This window comes from Lepisosteus platostomus, chromosome 22 (assembly GCF_059453375.1).
Source record: "Lepisosteus platostomus isolate fLepPlt1 chromosome 22, fLepPlt1.hap1, whole genome shotgun sequence".
NCBI lineage: Eukaryota > Metazoa > Chordata > Actinopteri > Semionotiformes > Lepisosteidae > Lepisosteus > Lepisosteus platostomus.
The window spans coordinates 322672-333638 of record NC_142632.1 but is presented as its reverse complement, the minus strand read 5'-3'; the positions used below and the strand labels follow the sequence as shown (position 1 = coordinate 333638).

Sequence of the window (10967 nt, the reverse complement as noted above, 5' to 3'; positions counted from 1 at the left end):
ATTATATCGTTATTAATTTCTAATTTATAACTTTATAAATTTACTTTATAAATTTATTAACGTTATTAATTAATTTCACGACGCACAGACAGGGCGCGGGGAGCCGCCGCCTGCAAACACAGCTCCAGGCAGGACTCCACTCCGCAGGAGCCGCAGAAAAGAGGAGATGGGCAGAGACCTGAGCTGCTGTTGCTGCAGACGCTGTCTTTTCTGCACTCGGGGTAGGAGTGAATGTTGAGTTGCCCTTAGAAATGAAGCAGAGCACTTCAACGGCACGGGTGTGTGTGTGTGCGTGCGCCTGGTGAGTCTGGGAGACAGATCGAACCTGGGCTAAAAGAGAGGGGGCTTAGCCCTCTTCCATTTGCTACTTCAAAGTTGTACAACCCATTTGTATCTGCTAGGCGGCGCAGTCGTCGTGCACAAAGAACGCTTTGAAAAGCGTCAAAGGCAAGTCATTCCGAGTTGGTCGTTTGTGTTTTCCGTTCAGACGCGAAAAGCTGAAATGATCTCTCGGCTCCTCGGTTGTCATTTCTGCTCCGTAATGGAATCACAGCACGCGTCGCCTTCCAGCACGCTGGGTCGGGACACGATGCCGGGGGTCGGAGCGTGCGCTGTCTTCCTCGTTAGTATAGTGGCAAGTATCCCCGCCTGTCATGCAGGAGACCGGGGTTCGATTTCTCCGACGGGGAGTAGCTTTTCTTTTACCTCCTTAGAGAAAGAACTGCCTTTCACTTCTCTGTTTTCTTTCACAGCGTCGTGCACCTTTTCATTGCTCTCGCTTTCAGAGCCTCCGCACGGCACACGACTCGACATCAGGAAGCACATTGAAGTGAAAGCAGGGAGCGCTGCGACATGCACTGTGCAGATCCCGCCACACTAAGAGGTGAGTGGGTCTGTTCGATGCACAAAGAACGCTTTGATAAGCGTCAAAGGCAAGTCATTCCGAGTTGGTCGTTTGTGTTTTCCGTTCAGACGCGAAATGCTGAAATGATCTCTCGGCTCCTCGGTTGTCATTTCTGGTCCGTAAAGGAATCACAGCACGCGTCGGCTTCCAGCACGGTGGGTCAGGACGCAATGCCGGGGGTCGGAGAGAGCGATGTCTTCCTCGTTAGTATAGGACCTGTCACGCGGGAGACCGGGGTACATCAGGACGCGCATTGAAGTTAAAGCAGGATGCGCTGCGACATGCACTGTGCAGATCCTGCCACACTAAGAGGTGAGTGGGTCTGTTCGATCACAGCGCTAGGCGAATCCCCAATCCCCTTTTGTGCGTGGCGACAGAAGAAGTCTGGTCTGTTTCCGCCCGGATTCGAACCGGGGACCTTTCGCGTGTGAGGCGAACGTGATAACCACTACACTACGGAAACTGTGGTAAGATGTGCCCAGCGGCCCAGCGCTGAGCTTCGCTAATGCGATTCAGCTGCTTCCACTGCCTTTATTGGAGTGCGCTGATGGACCGTGCTCTCTCTCCAGAGACCAGAACGCCTGTCATGGACGGAGCAGGAAAGGCGGCGTCACATTCTACAGCCCTCTCCACGCAATCGACGAAATCGGGCTACTGAAGTGGAGAAAATCGCCTCTCCAGAAAGTGCAAATATCATCTTGGAGAGTATAAATCCTATTGCCGAAGGTCAGCCCTGTCTACCAGAGTGACCCTCCCACCTCCTGCAGCGATGGTCAGCTCGTCTCACACGCGAGAAGTTTCGGCTGGAAACAAGCGCCCCCTCTTCTCGCACGTTTTGCACGTTGAGTAGTTTTAATGCGGCTCCTTCATACACAGTGCTGATCTTTTGGAAAGCAGGAGGCAAAATTGACACGTTACCATACCAGGAGTCGAACCCGGGCCGCCTGGGTGAAAACCAGGAATCCTAACCGCTAGACCATATGGGAGTGCACAACCCTACTGTTCAGGGCATCATGCAAGCAAACTACATAAATATGAGAAAACACAAGAGAGTTGTCACTCAGAGTGTCGAAGGGTCGATGTATACTGGGGCTCAGTTGAAATGCAACGTCAGGACTTTCCCGAATTATGTCACACGAAGAGAGCACAGCCTTTTCCGCCCTGCCACGTGTGTATCGGTAACTCGCCGTGATCGTATAGTGGTCAGTACTTTGCGTTGTGGCCGCAACAACCCCGGTTCGAATCCGGGTCACGGCAGAATAGGGGCGTCTGCTTTTACTACTTGCACGAATGAAGGCAAAAAAAAGCCAATTGATGTGAACGAACGGTGCTTTACAGAGGAGTACTGCCTGACTGGATCGTTGATGAACGACAGAGACCACTCCGACCTCTTCTCGGGTTTCTTCAATGACTTACTAAGGATATTCTTCACATTCGCCCATGCAGGGGAAGCCAGTTACACCAAAGCAAACGCAGGAAAGTGCAATTCAAGCAGAGACCAGGAGGGACTTGTTTACACCGAGAGTGGTCGGAGAATGGAACAATGCGCCCAGCCCTGTTGCTGGAGCCGATTCTTGATTAGATCTTGGGCTCACTAAGAAGCCCCCGCTGGATGCTAATCTTTCTGTTGTTCTTGCAGGTCCTGCGCTGCTTTTGAGCCGACAGAGCTCGTCCTGATCTGTCGGCACAGCCCAATTGCAAATGATCGGCTCCGCATACAGAAGGAACGTGCGTTTGGTACAAGAGTGCATGAAGGCAGCGGAAATACATTGGGAACAAATGACCGGTCGCTCAATACCTCTGTGAAGTACAGGAGCGTGCAAAACAAGGCTGTTTCCGCCCGGTCTCGAACCGGGGACCTTTCGCGTGTTAGGCGAACGTGATAGCCGCTACACTACAGAAACCTGCAGGGACCGCTGCTGGTGTCTCACTTGCGTTTCGGGCTGAGAAAGGGAAGCGTCACTTTAGGCAGGGGGCGCTGGAGAGAGGAACAAAGGGCTCGATGAAACAAAATGCCGAAACCCGGGATCGAGCCAGGGACCTTTAGAACATACTCTCACGAATCGTTAGAATACGTTTGTTTGATCATCAATTGCATAACAACCACATTCGTTCGACTTGAGCCATCAAGCTCATAGTTTTCAAATCTTGAAAGCTGTCATTGAGCACATCATAGTGTGCAGTACGCCCCGTAACTTGCGTACTTCAACAGAAAGAAGAGCAGACAGCTCCATAAATATGCGAGGCGCAGAGAGTGCAAGGCGAGCCGCACACGTTTCGGTGGCTGAGAGAGGGCAGTTTTTGCTTCTGCATTTCCCAAGTAAGGACGCCTGACAACAAGCGATCGCGGTGCTCATTTACGACATAGTGGTGATGAGTTTTCAGTACGTGTTCTTTTGAACGAGCAATGAGGTTGCTGCCTTGGACAGCTGACTGCACGCTCTCATTGTGCCACGTGATGAGTATTCACCAGGCTCGTTCAGTCATTAGTCACATTCCATCGTTTGCCATAAGCAGATGCTGCAAGGTGATGTGGATATCAGTTCCCAGTCTTGTGGACGAGGACAAAAAGAGCACACAAGGGCTCATCCGCGAGTTGAAACCAGGACCTCCCACACCCTAAGCGAGAATCATATCCCTAAACCAATGAGCCACGGCGGCACTTGCCATTTTATTCTGTCAACGAGCTTGAGGACGGGGGAGAGGCATCATTCGCTCGTCCAGTCAGACCTTCATCAATAAGTCAAGAAAGCCGCAATTACACGACTGCCTTGCAGACGAAGGGCAGTGAACTGCACCCGGTAAGAGGGGAACAAGCGGCACTAGGCGACACTGAGGCATGAGCCCCAGTGAGGGGGGTTAGCTTGCATGGTACAGCGCTCGCTTTGCACGCGAGAGGTAGCGGGATCATTTCCCACGTCCTCCAGGTGTGTGCTTAGAGCTTGATGTGCCGAAAGGTGTCCTTCAGCCTGTGGTCACGCCTTCTATGGAGAGCGTCATGCAGCTGTCAATCATTTCGCAGCCACGCCCCCTCTTCATCTTCTCTCTGCCTTAAGCGTCTCCGCCACTCTCTCTTGACATTTCATGTCAGCATGTCAGAAGTCCGAGTGACGTTTTTAATGGCTGAGTGAGGGCACGATGCTGAAGCAGAGAGGCCACTTCAGCCAGAGAGACTTGTGCTAGGTGAGATCTGAAAAACGGACTCGCAACAGAAACAGACCAAAAAAGTATCGGTGAGATCAAAAGGCAAATGCAACATCCAGCAGAGGGCGTCTAAAGATTAGGGAACGGGCGACTGAAATCCATATGAGGCAAACTTTCCGGCTGTGTACTGCAGCTGGCCTCGTAGGCGTAGTTGGTAGCGCGTCAGTCTCATCGTCTGAAGGTCCTGAGTTTGATCCTCACACGGGGCAGGGCTGCTTCCTCTCTTGCTCTTTTCAAACACTTGCGGCAACTGTTCGCTCATAACCACGTCTGGAATGCGTGACCTTTACACGGGGGAGAAGCAACGCCGCATCCCTTTTCTAAAGAACATTCACATTCAGAAATAAGTCAAGAAATTTGCCATTACTTTAGCTCGCACTGCTGTCAGCCTGCCCATGTTGCCAAAGAAAGATTCATTCGGCGTCAACATGACAGAACAGCGATCACTTGAAAACACTGTTCCACACTCCGTAAGCAAGAACTTCAGTGTTTGCAGTCACCCGATATGCCGATAGTCAAAGGAGCACAAAACACGAAGCGTCAAAAGACAAGATGAGTTGATGGAAAGAGCGTTGAATTGATGAGCACAAAAGTTCAGCTCGTACAATAGGCAACGAAGGTCCCGGCGTCATCATCGCACTTGAAAGGACTGCCTTGCAGACTAAGGGCAGTGGGAGGTTGCTGTTTTGAGATGGAGGCATTGGGATGGTGGGCCGAGATCTATTCTTCTTAAGGAATTCTTCATCGTGAAAGATCGGTCCACAGGTCATCCAAAGAACTTACAAATTTTTTGGACTCAGGGAATCACGTGCTTCCGGAAGGGAGTGAAGTGCTCAAACACATGACATGCCCCCTTGATCTCACATGCACAATTCTGCTGCAACATGCACAGCTACCGTCCACACCAGGCAGTGGGGCTTCAGCAGAATTTGCTACGCTACCTGCAATTACATATCCAGCTGCACACATATACATGGCCCCTCTGTCCTTTTCAGGATCTCAAAAAAAAGCATAGCGTGGTTTTCCTGCAACCCGATTGACCGCATCTCCCTCAGAATGTGCCCCGTTGCATTCATTGCTGAAGCAGGATGGAGGCTAACGGACATGCCAGAACAGTTAGGCTCAGCGATCTCTCCAAAATATTGTGGTTGTAGTGGAAGAAATATGGTTTAAATTGTACCTTGGTATTTCAAACTCTCTCTAGAATGTTATCCATTTCTATTTTATTTTGACAGGAACTGGCTAATGACACTAGATGAAAAGAGAAGAAAGAAAACACAACGTTTCGGCCGTGGAGCCTTCTTCAGGTGTGAGGGCTCCACGGCTGAAATGTTGTGTTTTCTTTCTTCTCTTTTAAGCATGGAATAGACCTATTACTTGTTCCTTTGCAGCCTACGCATGCTGACACAGCTCCCCACCTGAACTGCTAATGATGCCTGGTAGTTTGTGGTACTTGGGTATTGTCTTATGTTTGCTCAAACTGCATATGTGTGATTGCATATTTTTGGGTATTTTCATATGTCAATATTTAATTCACTGACATTCCTGTATGCTTGGAAGAAAGGTAGATTGGATTTGGAACAGGACGCCTGCCCATATTTGTTGATCATTGTTGGGCTGGAAAAACAGCCACAAAAACAGTCATAAAAAGTGTATGAAAAAAGCTCTCTCCAATATTTCCCGTCTCTTCGCCATGGTTACACTGCCCGTTCTTTCCGTCTTTTGTCCTTCTACAAAGATTCCAGGGCTCTTTTTCCACCATCTTCTTCTTCTTCTTCTTCTTCTTTTTCACAGCCTTAGTCCCAGACTGTCCTGGGGTCAGCTGCTTTGGTTGCTCTTCTCCATTTGTCTCTGTCGAGCACATCTTCCTCACTCACTTCACATACCTCCATATCTTTTCTCACACAATCTATCCATCTCTTTCTAGGCCTGCCTCTTCCTCTGTTACCTTCCACCTCAAATTCCATTACGCTCTTTGTTACTTCCTCAACGTCCCTCCTCATGATATGTCCATACCACCGTAACCTCGCCTCTCGCATCTTCTCAACCACATTCACCACCCTACATCGTCTACGGATTTCTTCATTTCTGATCTTATCCTTCATTGAAATCTGCAGAATCCATCTCAACATCCTCATTTCAGTTCTTCTCATCAAGTTCTCTTCCCTCTTTCCAACTGCCAAGCATTCAGCTCCATATAGTAGTACAGGTCTAATCACAGTCTTGTACATTTTGCACTTTAACTTTCTGGGAATTTTCCTGTCACAGATTATTCCAGTTATCTCTCTCCACTTGTTCCATCCAGCTTTCACTCTTTGTTTTACTGCCTCCAGTGTTTCTCCTCCCTTTACCAGTTTTGATCCAAGGTATTTAAAGTCATCAACTTGTTTCAGTTTTCCTCCATTTGTCTCCTCAACATTGGTCATAGTATCTCCTCTTCTCTCCATTACCATTATTTCAGATTTTTCTGCATTCATTTTCAGTCCACCTTTTTCCAGACTCCTCTGCCATTTGAACACTTTCTCCTGTAGTTCTACTTCTGAGTCTGCCATCAGTGCCACATCATCAGCAAAGATGAGTTCCCAAGGCACTTCTGTTCTTACCTCCTCTGTCAGTGTGTCAATAATGTTTATGAAAAGGAAAGGACTTAGTGCTGATCCTTGGTGTACTCCAACTGTGATTTCAAACTCTTTTGTCTCTCCCTGTTGTGTTATCATCTTCGTAGTTGCATCTCTATAGGTTGCTTGAACTAACTTCACCATGCTTTCTGGTACTCCTTTCTTCCTCAAGCACCAATAAACCACCTCTCTGGGCACACGGTCATATGCCTTCTCCAAGTCCAGAAAGGCCACATACAGCTTTTTCCCTTTCTCTAGTGTCTTCTCCCGTAACTGTCTCATCACAAAAATGGCATCTGTTGTGCTTTTCCCCACTGAGAATCCAAATTGTGAGTTGTGGATCCTGATTATCTTCCTGAGTCTCTTGTCCAGAATTTTTTCCAGGATTTTCAATCCATGTTCCAGAAGTTTTATTCCTCTATAGTTTTTACACTCCATTGGGTCTCCTTTCTCCTTGTAGATGGTAACCATACTGCTTTTTGTCCATTCTTCTGGAATTCTCTCTTCCTTTGCAATATTGTTTAGCAATCTCGTCAGCCACTGAATCCCCTCTTTTTCCACCATAATATCAGAATTTTTTTTTTCTCTTTTAAAGGCTGTAGGTGGGGTGTGATGGACTGTACCACTATCATAGAAGATTTTTTCAGGACACATCGCAGTTCCATAGTAGAATTTATCAATAGTAGAATTCCATAGGACATTATTTACCAACATATTACCCAGTGTGAGACTCTGCCAGTAAACCTCAGAGCATTGAGTTCTCCACTGATAAAGATGGCTGTCTGAAGTCATGAAATCCACTGCTGGGATGCCTGAGAGACATTAATTGAATCTTGGCTGGAATTAGGCTTTCTATTAGTGTTGATCTTTGGGAATTATGTGGTAAAAAGGGAAAACTCCTTTACTTTAGTCACTTTGAATGTTCAAATGTACAGAACCTGCAAAACTAAGCAATGAAAAAAATCCATCACCACTCTCATGATAGCATAACTCATAGTCTCTGCTGTTGTGTAACAATACACACTTTCAATTTTCTTATCGCCTGTCTCCAGAGAGAATGTTGTTAGTGCTGATGACCTTGAATTAGACCTTGTTGACTCTGTAAAACAATCTTCCTCTGCTTAGATTTTCACTCAGATTGATTTTGTTCTCAGATTATTCCTGGCAGGACTGAGTTTCTAGGAAATGAAAAGTGAAAGAAAAAGTACAGAAGATCAGCCCTTGAATATACAACATTGTGCAGTGAGATTGTTAAATGTATTAGCTGCTATCCTGTGCTAGAGCCTGTCGTGGTAAGCAGTGGATGACAGGATCTAGCACAGATACTAATGAAACACTGTTAATGAAAGATAAAACACTTGAGTCTTATTTTAGTTTTCCATTTCCCTTTCATTTGTGATGTACTGTACAACAGGCCACAGAACATGCACAAAAACAGATATGCACACATTCACACCAGGCAATGACAGTCTGCCCAGTCAGAATCTGAGCTGAGGTATCAGAATTCTGAATTCCCTGAATTCTGTCATGGATCATCCACAATAAGGGCAATATTTGAACACGAGGATCCCCAGGAGAGAGCCTAGTAACATAAATCTTGGAGCAAAAGCAGATGATTAACTTCATAGTTTGTGTGGTTGAGCCAAAGTTGAGCATGAGGATATGTGAGTCACCATTCTTAGAAATGGATCCAACTTCAGACAGGCGTCAAAAGTAAGAGTATACAGTGCTGGGGCAATGACACTTCAATGATCAGAAGGATAACAAGAGTTTTAATGCATTGAAATTGATTTTCTGGTGATGCACACTGTCATGGAACTATTAATTTTTTAAGGATCACTTACTGACGTCAGACAGCTGCCAATTCTCCAGACTGGAAGGATGAACAGTTTATCCCCCTAGGTACCATATTTCCATATTTCGAAGCATTGGAATAATACATGTCATACAGCAACATAAAAACAGGAAGACAAGTATCACAGCCCCTATAATCGGTGTTAGTAACTTAAAAGAAAAACATTCCCCCTGGCCCAAACAGTGATTCTAACCAGGAGAGAAAAGCCGGTGTATCTTTTATGCCTCTCTCTTTATTCACCTTGTCTTTTAGTTCTTTCAAATGCTGAATAGCGAGCGTAAGATTTCCGTAATCATAGTCATTAGCTGGAATATATGTACAACAGGAGTCTCCTACTAAAGCATAGACTCCTCCAGATGCTGCATTTTGAAGGTCCAGCACGAACCTGTTCTGAAGTGCCATTAATCTAACTCCCCTTAATTCTTGTTTGATAGCGTCTAAGCCTTCTAACGTGATATTAATAAAAGAGTACATTTCATAAAAAGTTGCATGGGTGAGGCTATAGAATGAGGCATTAAAACACATATATAACAAGATGCATTAAATTTCTTTAACTTTACAGTATGATTTATAAATTTATACCACAAATTACTCATATCCCCCTCATTATCAGTTTCATTCAGCCAGTTTGTATACAAAGAGGCTTCGTGTTTAGATTCTTCCTCTTTTGGGGTGGTGACAGGCTTCTACATAAAAAGGAAAAAGGCTGTGCACATCAGTCCCAAGCAGGTTATCCCCATCTGTCCTTGTGGAGACATCACTCCTGTGCTTTGCTCAGTTCGTTTGTGACCTTTTTACAGTGGGAAGCATGAATCCAGGGCACCATTTCTGTGACCTTCACAGCAGTGGCAGTGGTCAGCAGCACCTGGTACAGCCCCCTCCACCTGAGTGAACACCATTTCTTTTTCCTGAAGTCTTTCACCAGAATCCAGTCTCCTTATTCACTCATTAGTTCTTACAGCACAGGTAAATCCCTGTGGGCTGGAGCCCAGCATAATCCTAGGCTATTTTGGTCAACATTGGTCAACAGATCGGTCAACAACTGGGTAATAACTCTTAGAAAAATCTACACATTGTTCCCCTGCCTCAGCTGTGACATTTTGCAGAACAATTCTAGCTGAAGTTGTAAAATTTCTCTTTGTTCCGTTCCTGCAAAACATCTTATTATGAACAAACAAACCACAATAATCATTTGCATCTAGGGGAATCACTCCCAAGGGTAACCCCCCTTAAAACTATATTGTTCTACCCATCAGGTTCTGCCACTAGATAAGAGAACCTTTCCCATGAAATCATTTTTTGACCTTCATGATCCCTTCAGGGCGTACAATTAGCACAGAAGCAGCAGCTTTAGTCCACATGTTTTTCAAACAGGATATTAACGATATGATCATAACGAATAATACCAGACCCACAAATATGTATTGAACCAGAGACCCTCTCCATGTTCCTAGCACAGACTGTAGCCATGCACCAATGCCCCAATCATCTGGATTGAAGGATTTACGAAGAAAATTATTTTTGCAGTAATTAATTTATTATATTTACTATATTTATTATACACGTGTAAATTAATTACTGCGAAAATAATTTACTTCGTACACTGTGCAGAGAGCCGTATACTCCTAGTTGCGGCACACACGATACATACAGTAAAAAGCCTCAGGCACTGTGTTAGATGTGTTTTCGACGTTATATATGCGTTTATTAATGTCGTCGATTTTACGGTTGCAATTCGACGTTGATTATACGTCGAGGCGACGTATATATACGTATAGCCGTATTTTCGCCGTGAATATACGTATATTCGACGAATCAATGCCCACTGGGTAAACTCTTGAGCAAACTCTGAACCAGCTCTAAGGAAACTAATCCGATTAGACGTTACTTTGACTCATCTTTTTACGCTCAGTGCTGGATTGCTCAAACTCCAGCTAGGGTTAGGGTTAGCATTCCCACGCTACTTAGACACTTTGTTTACGCTCAGTGCTGGATTTTGGGAACTTCAGGACGAGTGGGAATTTTCTCCTATCTGTCAATTCTGTTTTGTTTTGGAGACTCTTGGCTGCCTATGTTGTACAGTGCAGCGTGAAGGAAACATTTTCCAAAACTGTGTCAGCTCAAAAGTTAACACTTAAGCAAGTGTTCTCATAACTTTAGGAGGTTTCGTGAAAATGCTACAGGCGTGCCAAAATCGTTTTTTTAAATTCAAGGTGACTTTACCGCGGTTTTCATTTTCAGATTGTGAATCAAAAAAGGCATTTAATTAAACACACGATTGCGATTTTAATCAATTACTGTATTGATTGAAAGATACATTCTGTACAGATACAGTACAGTCACATTCTCCTGTCGTCCAGTGGTGTAAAACGAATTAGCAGGTGCT

General features: G+C 45.4%; 3 non-coding genes across 3 annotated transcripts; 1 reads left to right on the top strand and 2 right to left on the bottom strand.

Annotated features, from left to right (window-relative positions):
* Positions 1 to 1294: 1294 nt before the first annotated feature.
* On the bottom strand, positions 1295 to 1367 carry trnav-cac (transfer RNA valine (anticodon CAC)). Its single transcript has one exon. It is a non-coding gene; the product is annotated as a tRNA-Val (tRNA).
* Positions 1368 to 2089: 722 nt separating this feature from the next.
* trnah-gug (transfer RNA histidin (anticodon GUG)) lies at positions 2090 to 2161 on the top strand. Its single transcript has one exon. It is a non-coding gene; the product is annotated as a tRNA-His (tRNA).
* A 574-nt stretch (positions 2162 to 2735) lies between these two features.
* On the bottom strand, positions 2736 to 2808 carry trnav-aac (transfer RNA valine (anticodon AAC)). The gene has a single exon. It is a non-coding gene; the product is annotated as a tRNA-Val (tRNA).
* Between the last annotated feature and the right edge of the window lie 8159 nt (positions 2809 to 10967).